Below are 6,904 nucleotides of genomic sequence, written 5' to 3'. Positions count from 1 at the left end.
CACCAAACCTCCCAACCCCCACCTCAGCTAGTTCACGAGCTTTGAGAAGACCCGTAGTCCACCCTCTGAACGAAGGGAATGCCCGAGGAACAACCCTGGCCGACTGCACAACCCTGTCAACATACAGGAGCTAAAACCGGAAACGAATTACAAACTTGCACCGAATACAGAAATAGACGCACATGACTAGCACAAAAATATATTACAGTATTGAATATCATACCACCAACATAAGAGCAGGCCCAGCAAAAGTCTTAGACCGGTCAACAAACCACTTATTGTGCTCCTCCACCAAACAGTCCAACACAAACTTGCACCAGTTAAGGTTTTTTTATCTCATCAACATCTTCAAAATGATGGAATACAAGCTGATTGGCATAACCATTCTTCACCGGGGAGCCAAAAATACTAGCGGCCAGCACAGCGAAGTGGCGTTTAAACCAAACGTCACCCTCTAAACAAGACGGTGTACGAAACATGTCCCCTATCTTAACCAACCTCACATAATGACTCGAAACCTCAAATTTGGAACGCCACTCCTTAAGCATGTCGCTAACATCGTCTTTAGGCCTCTTTGTAATAGCAACGCCTCCTCGTGGCAACCCCAGCGTGGCATGGACAGCATCCTCTGTGACAGCCAGTAGTGCACCGTTGTCCAAACGCACAGACATGTTTGAAGGATCAAACTGATCTAACAGCCACCTACTCAACCGCTTGGGAAAATCCACCACCTCAAATTTCAACAACTCCCCCAATCCAATTTGCTTCACCGCTTTGCGTTGACAAGCAGTAAAATGTTTAAATTGAAACACCAAATGTCTAGGCGATCCGCGAGTATTAAGAGACGGAATAACCACCTCCAGGACCGGAAGAACTGGGGGAGACCCACTTTACACCCCGGCAGGCGGTGCCTAGACTTGAACAGTGGTAGGCACCACAACGGGGTGGACTAGTTGACCTCGATGCATAACAGACGAACCCGCAACAGGCGGAGATTCAAACGCCTCTCCATCGTTTGCTACAAAGAAAACAACAACAAAAAACATGTGTTGATACATAAATTATAACCAACATTATATAAAAATAATAATAAAAAGGAAAAACTCTTAAAATTTGACAACTGAATTAAACAAAACAAAAAAAAATACAAAATACATTGTCAAACGCAATGACCATACAATCAATAAGCACACACAGTACACATAAAAAAAAAAAAAAAACTGGCATAGACCCATGAGTTTTAATAACAAGAAAAGAAAACGTTTGTGGAATTATAAACAATAACCACAGAATATATAATAACAATGTTAAAAATCATAAAATTTGTTAAATGGATGAAAAAAAAAACTTTCAAAAAACGCAATGTCATAAGCATACACCATGCAATCACTCAGCACACAAAAGGAATACTCATAAAATTAGTTACATGAATTTAAAAAAATGTTACAAAAAAGGCAATTTCATATGCATACACCAAGCAATCACTTAGCACACAAACGGAATACTTTTAATTAAAAAAAAAAAGAACTGCATAGGCCCTAATTGTTATTTGCACAGGTCTTTATTATTTAAAAAAAATTACTGCATATGCCCCATTTGTTATTGCACACCCCGACCTGATATAATGCACAGTCACATCTCCCTAAAAAATGTACAATTAATATAGGTAGCTAACCAGATTGTGTTTCCTACCACAGCACAAAAATAGCACAAACCACATTGCCTCTATGATACATTTTCCCAACTTTATTAAGAATTTAGAGTAAAACTACCCTTTCTAATCAGAATACAAAACAATGAAATAAACATCAAAAGATACCCAAAAAAAAAAAAAAAAAAAAAGCAAATGAATTTACAAATAAACACACTCAATTCCAAACTTACAAGCTACAAAATACTTTACTCAACTTCAATTCACGAACTCGATGAGGACCAAACTTAAGTAAAACAAAAAGTTTACTGCACACGCCGATATGATATAATGCACAAAAACACCCCCGGACCCAGAAATTAAAAAAAAAAAAAAAAGATGAACCATCCTCATCCGGAAAACCTAAAAACCCAGTATCTAGAAATAGTAATAATTGTGATTTTATAACCAACACCTTTAGATAATTTTAATCACAAGAAATAAAAACAGTGATGATAAATAAATTACAACTAACATTATATAACAGTAATGTTAACACTCTTAAAATTTGACAATTTAATTGGAATAAGAAATTCAAAAAACACATAACCAAACACACAGACCATGCAAGCAACCAGCACAGGCAATAAAAATTTTAAAAAACAAAACTACTGCATAGACCCATGAGGACACATAGTTAAACGAGTTTTAAAAACATAAAAAAAAAACATGCGTTACTACATACATTATAACCACCATTATATAACAAATAATGTTCAAACTCATGAATGGGACAAATTAGTTTTTAAAAATATTTAAAAAACAGTTTAAAAGACTTTTAAAAAAAGTTTTGCATATACCTCATATGTGATATGCACAAACATGTTAATATAATAACTGTACAGTAAAGATAATATAATAATTGTACTAAACGTGGTAACTGTAATTGTAAGAACATTTGTTGGTCGAAACATTTTAATAAATAATCTGTTATAATCAACATATTCAAATAAATGTAATAATAGTGGGAAAAAACGATACATTAATTAGACCACACATTATATAATAGCAAATGTACAGACTACACACATGCATACACACACACCCCTCTCCCCACAGCAACCCCACAACCCCCCACCACCTATCATATGCTCCAAATAAAGCATCACGACCCCAAAAGATATGGCTATTGCACACGCCGAAATGGTATGACGCACATTCTCATCGCTACCCCCATACCTACAAAAAAAGAAAAAAAAAAAAAAAACAAACGCATTGAACCATCGTCTCCCCGGAAACCCTACAACCACGTTCCAAAAACCCAGAAAACCTAGAACACACTCCCCAAACCCATGAACCCGCAGTTAAAAAAAAAAAAAAAAAAAAAAAAAAAAAAAAAAAAACAACCCGACACCGACAAAACCATCCCCCAAGCAACATAGGTACCGGCGCACTGTGTAAACGACGCCCTGTAATCCACCAGAAAAAAAAAAAAAACCGGTAAAACCTAAAAATGGAGCAAATTCACCCCCCCCCCCCCCAAAGCAATGTAGCTTCCGGCGCACTGTGCAACCCTAAAAAAGGGAGCAACTCCACCCCCCACGGCCGCATAAACCACCGTGATTTAACAAAAAAAAACAAAAAAAAAAAGCGATCGTAAACCCTAAAAAACGGAGCAAAAAATCCCCCCAAAAAAAAAGGTACCGGCGCAGCTAGCCCCGCCCCCCATGCTGTTGACGACACCCCCAAACATCACACCGCCCACATGCACCACCATCAACCACTCCATATACACACCCAAAGCCGAACACACAAACAAAAGCATATGGGATACCTGGAATGCGAGCAGCAGATCCCCGCCTTTGTCTCTTGGATTGGCGTGATGAAGAACCTGCCATTCAGAACGCCGGATAATATGCTGGACGTCTGATCGCCGGAGGAGTGATCGCCGGAGACAGGAGAGAGCAGGAGCAACACCGGAGGAGAAAGAGTATTATTGGGAGACTAACAGACGGACGCGACACCACATAAGGAACGCGAATCGACAGTAATATATTTAATCATCACATAAATACCATAATTAGTGTTGCACAAGCCCATAAAATCTGCTAATCAATTATTACAACCTAATAAAGACACCATAAAAAAGACAACAACACCCCCATATGCACTAAAGACACACGCACGTGACAAAAAATTAAGATTAATTTCATCCATCCAAAAAAACAAAATAACGCACCAGATCAAGCCTCACCACCTTGCCTGACAAAGGTAACCTCACCAGATTCAATATATATATATATATATATATATATATATATATATATATATATATATATATATATATATATATATATATAGGGTCAGGTTCCTGTGAGGTCAGGTCTTCCCGCGTGGTCAGTGCGGCATACACCATTAAGTATGCATAAATGCACCACACAGTGTTTGTAAATACACCATTATGTGTGGTGTATTTTGTTTTGTGTGGTGTATTTTTTAGCATTTCATTCTGGTGTATTTTCGAACACTGTATGGTGCATTTATGCATACCTAATGGTGTATGCCGCACTGACCGCACGGGAAGACTTGACCTCACAGGAACCAATATATATATATATATATATATATATATATATATATATATATATATATATATATATATATATATATATATATATATATATATATTTGGGATCATCATATGAGAATATATACTTGTTTAGGTGAGAACGTGAGAACAAATCATGTGTATCCATCTAATATTTTTTAATGATTTAAATTAGATTAACTGTGTGCGAACGCGAATTAAATGTGTGCAAACGCGATTAAGTGTGTTTGCACACATTTAATTCGTGTTCGCACACACTTAATCTAATCTAGACTGTTAAAAAATATTAGATAGATGCACACGATTTGTATACGCACCTTAAACATTAAAATGGCGCACCTTAAGTACACAAACCACGCATCTCAAGTATATAAATAAATAAAACACCTTAAAAACACAAACCACGTACCTTAAGAACACAAACCACGCACCTTAACACACAACAAAGCACCTTAAGAACACAAACCACGCACCAAAGGTTTTAAAATGGTTCACCGCCTTATGTTTCACACAACTAACACACCTTAATTAATCATACAAATCACACACCTTAAAAGAAAACAACGCCCCTTAAGAAGAAAACTCATGCACTTTAAGTTTCAACAACTACTCACATTAAGCACAAAACTCACGCACTTTAAGCACAGAACTCACACACCTTAAGCACAAAACACATGCACTTAAAGTTTCAACAACTACTCACATTAAGTACACAACCACGCACCTTAAGCACAAAACTCACGCACCTTAAGCACAAAATCAACGCACCTTAAGCACAAAACTCATGCACCTTAAGCACAAAAAAAAAAATCACGCACCTTAAATTTGACCTAGATGCAAAAATTATCAAATTGCCACCGCGTTTTTTATTTTATTTTATTTATTTTGATAATCCTGGACGTTGATTTAAACAAAATCAATGGCTCTCCTCTCACTGCACAACCGCACATGGGCGCACCAACCGCACCTGAACCTAATTATTAGTCCTCAAGATTAATCTAATAAACTTTTTGGATATGTTTTTGTATAAATCCAAGACCCTTTTAATATGAAATTAGTACCATACACAATGCACAATTAAAAAGTACGTGCATAATGATGAATAAAAAGTCTGTAAGTATTTAATAAAAATAAATGTAATATCACATAATTAATCTTATAATATATCTATCATCAGATGTAACACTGATAATAACAGACTTTATATTTACAAATATAATCTTTAAAAAAAAAATTGAACTTGATTGATTATTAGCATGCATGGCTGCATGGTCATTTATATACATTATATATAGGTGTTCTGATCTATCAGTGTATATAGTTCTCTTTAATGCATTGACCGTTTTAACTTTTCAACAATCATATATAATACGGAGTAGCATATTTGAATAGCACAATTTGATTTCATTTTAATTTCTACTTTAATATAACATATAAAATCACTAAATATTTAGAGAATATAAGTAGCATTGTAATATTCAATCTCAGTTTTTAAATAATAAACATTTGGTTGGGGAATTCTAAAACTCAAACAATGAATTTCAGAATTAAAACACAAATCTAAAATTAAATTAACTTAAATTTAAGTTTAAAAGTAATATATTAAAAGAAATATTGTAACTTTATGATTTCAAATGTAATATTTTATTAATTCATGTAAATTAGATCTATAAGAAGTAGTCCCTGTACTATAATGTTTTGTTCAATTTAGTCATTGCACCTTTATTCTGTTCAATTTAGTCCATCTACTTTAAAAAGTGGTGAAACTAAGGACAATTGTCCGAATCTTATTCGAAACATGGTTGTAATGATTTATTTTGGACATACTAATTTAATATATTGGTGATAAAAATTATTAATTTTAAATATTTATAAAGTAATATATGAGTAGGAATATAAATATAGTCAACGCCGTGTAACCTAAGGGGGGTGTATTCAATCATGATTTTTGTAGAGTTTTAAAGACTTTTAAAATGATACTCCCTCCGTCTCATTTTATCTGTCTTACTTTCCTTTTTAGTTTGTCCCAAAATAGTGTCATCTTTCCAAAATTGAACATAACTATTAATCTACATTTTCCAATTTACCCTTTTGACTTTTCAAATTTTTAGAGATAAGTACAATTGTACTTTGTACAAATAACACTTACTTTTGAGGGGCAAAATTGGAAAGTTAGTAACATTTGATATGTTGTATTAAAACCCTTGCAAAAAGCAAATGAGACAATCAATTAGGGACGGAGGGAGTAGATTTTAATAAACTTTGATTGACTTTCATAGATTCGTTCAAAACATTTTAAAACTTTATAAGACTACATAAAAGTCTATATAAAAAAATATTCATAGACTTTTATCAAATTTTTATTTTAAAAAGTCTACAAAAGTCATTGAAATTCTAAATTGAATACATCCTTACAAACTTTCAATGATTTTGATTCTAATCATTTATAATTTTCTTACAAAACATTTATAATATATCATAAAATTCTTCTTATTATATTGTTTTTCACCTACATCGACATTCTCAACATTATTATTTTTATCCATAGTATGCTGATACTTATATGCTAATTACTTATATATATTATTAATAAACATCAACAGAAAAACTATTTCATTAGAAATTCAGAACAATAAAATTTATAATAAAAGACTTGATCAAATAAA

General features: G+C 33.7%; 1 long non-coding RNA gene across 1 annotated transcript; it reads left to right on the top strand.

Moving 5' to 3' along the window:
* Nucleotides 1–4,038: 4,038 nt before the first annotated feature.
* Nucleotides 4,039–6,489, top strand: LOC109154470. Its single transcript, XR_002049701.1, has 3 exons — nt 4,039–4,049; nt 5,997–5,998; nt 6,350–6,489. It is a non-coding gene; the product is annotated as an uncharacterized LOC109154470 (long non-coding RNA).
* Nucleotides 6,490–6,904: the final 415 nt, after the last annotated feature.

This window comes from Ipomoea nil, unplaced genomic scaffold, assembly GCF_001879475.1.
Source record: "Ipomoea nil cultivar Tokyo-kokei standard unplaced genomic scaffold, Asagao_1.1 scaffold2647, whole genome shotgun sequence".
Taxonomy (NCBI): Eukaryota; Viridiplantae; Streptophyta; class Magnoliopsida; order Solanales; family Convolvulaceae; genus Ipomoea; species Ipomoea nil.
This window is presented reverse-complemented; position numbering and strand designations above follow the sequence as displayed.